Source organism: Aethalodelphis obliquidens, unplaced genomic scaffold (genome assembly GCF_003676395.1).
Source record: "Aethalodelphis obliquidens isolate GAN/ISIS:26980383/991018 unplaced genomic scaffold, ASM367639v1 scaffold88, whole genome shotgun sequence".
NCBI lineage: Eukaryota > Metazoa > Chordata > Mammalia > Artiodactyla > Delphinidae > Aethalodelphis > Aethalodelphis obliquidens.
In genome coordinates this window covers 5,652,665-5,654,100 of record NW_020838032.1, presented here as the reverse complement: position 1 = coordinate 5,654,100, position 1,436 = coordinate 5,652,665, and the positions used below count along the sequence as shown (strand labels likewise).

General features: G+C 43.6%; 1 pseudogene; it reads right to left on the bottom strand.

Moving 5' to 3' along the window:
• Positions 1-526: 526 nt before the first annotated feature.
• LOC113613472 (ATP synthase subunit g, mitochondrial pseudogene) lies at positions 527-1,080 on the bottom strand (annotated as a pseudogene).
• Between the last annotated feature and the right edge of the window lie 356 nt (positions 1,081-1,436).

Here is a 1,436-nt window from a genome sequence, read left to right as displayed (position 1 = left end):
GCTCCCAGTGCAGGAGGCCTGGGTTCGATCCCTGGTCAGGGAACTAGATCCTGCCTGCAGCAATTAAGAGCCCACATGCCGCAACTAAAAGAGCCCACATGCTGCAACTAAAGAACCCACATGTCGCAACTAAAGATCCCACGTGCTGCAATGAAGACCCAGCACAGACAAATAAATATATAAATAAATATTTTAAAATATATGTATGTTTCAAACCATCAAATTAAAATGTTATCCCCACATACACATGTACCACAATGTTACGTTTGCACATATCCTTTCCAATTTCAGGCTAAGCAAAGACATACATTTAGAGCTGTATTAATGTATCAAAGCAAAAGACAACCCAACTTAGTACCAAGAAATATTGTGACCGTCCATGTAGCATTTGATAGAGAAAACACTGATTTTGACATCATTTTAAGCAGACAGCAGTCTGGTCACACATGGTCCAAGGACACTCAAATAATAAACAAAATATAATCACATGTTAAAGGTCTTTAAACACTATAGCCAACGATGGTCTTTAAACACTATAGCCAACAATGCCACACTTGCCTATGATCTTGCCAACATAAAATCACATTCTCACCTCAGTGGCCACCAAACCATTCAGCAGAGCTTCCTTAACTGTGAGCTGTTTGAAGCTACTAGTTTGAGCACTGATGACTATTTCTTAAAACCTCTGAATAGGAGTAGGGATCTCGGCAGGGTTGGAGGAACCAGCTCAACACTGACCTAGTGCCAAAATGTGGCCAGTCAAGGCTTCATATAAGTCACAGCAGCACTGACCAGGGCTTGAGCCTTCTCTGTGAGGTTATGAACAAATAGGGTCATGGTTCTATGACAGAAAAATCTCACCCAGAACTGGAGGGCCACCACTTTCTCTGTGACAGTAGTGAAGGAAGGGAGGATGGGGGAAAAGACAAAGAAGTGGTGTTAATGTGGAAGCATGTCCACATTTTGAATAAAGAAATAAACAAGATCACCTGCAGGAAATAAGGAGATCTGAATAAAAGGGGATTTTACATATATAGAATAGTCTTATAAAAGTTATAATTAGGAAAGATGCAGGGGACTTCCCTGGTGGCACAAGTGGTTAAGAATTTGCCTCTCAGTGGAGGGGACATGGGTTCGAGCCCTGGTCCGGGAAGATCCGTGGAGCAACTAAGCTCGTGCGCCACAACTATTGAGCCTGCACTCTAGAGCCCGCAAGCCACAATTACTGAGCCCGCGTGCCACAACTACTGAAGCCCGCGCACCTAGAGCCTGTGCTCTGCAACGAGAAGCCACAGCAATGAGAAGCCCACGACACAACTAAGAGTAGCCCCGGCTCGCTGCAACTAGAGAAAGCTCGCGTGCAGCAACGAAGACCCAATGCAGCCAAAAATAAACAATTATTAATTAAAAAAAAGAAGAGATGCAGGAGTTCTTTT